The sequence below is a fragment of the Pleurodeles waltl genome, unplaced genomic scaffold (genome assembly GCF_031143425.1).
Source record: "Pleurodeles waltl isolate 20211129_DDA unplaced genomic scaffold, aPleWal1.hap1.20221129 scaffold_67, whole genome shotgun sequence".
NCBI lineage: Eukaryota > Metazoa > Chordata > Amphibia > Caudata > Salamandridae > Pleurodeles > Pleurodeles waltl.
Window position 1 is genome coordinate 1,896,168 of NW_027150384.1, and position 399 is coordinate 1,896,566.

The 399-nt window shown below is 45.4% G+C and overlaps 1 non-coding gene across 1 annotated transcript; it reads right to left on the reverse strand.

Annotated features, from left to right (window-relative positions):
• Window positions 1-326: 326 nt before the first annotated feature.
• TRNAK-UUU (transfer RNA lysine (anticodon UUU)) lies at window positions 327-399 on the reverse strand. The gene has a single exon. It is a non-coding gene; the product is annotated as a tRNA-Lys (tRNA).

The following is a 399-nucleotide window of genomic DNA, read 5'->3' on the forward strand; positions in this document are numbered from 1 at the left end:
GGGGAAGCGGTCTGTGGTTTGTGAGTAACTCTGAGGGCGTCTGTGGGGGGTAATCTGGTGCTGTGCTTGTGGCTGCACCAGACTCACTCTCTCACCGTGGTTAGTGGAGGCAAGGAAGGGCCACGTGGCACAAACCAGTGTCTGACTATGAAACGTCACTGAAAACTGCTATAATGTCAGCAGGGGGCGCTGCTGGCTTTAAGAAACCGGAGTGATAACAGATTAAATGTTAGAGATGAAAGAGTGAAAAGCAGGAAAAAATCATTGATCATTTTAATACTGTTTAATAACAGGTAAATGTTGAAAAAAATAAATAAATAATGTTCCGCCCGAATAGGGACTTGAACCCTAGACCCTCAGATTAAAAGTCTGATGCTCTACCTACTGAGCTATCCGGGC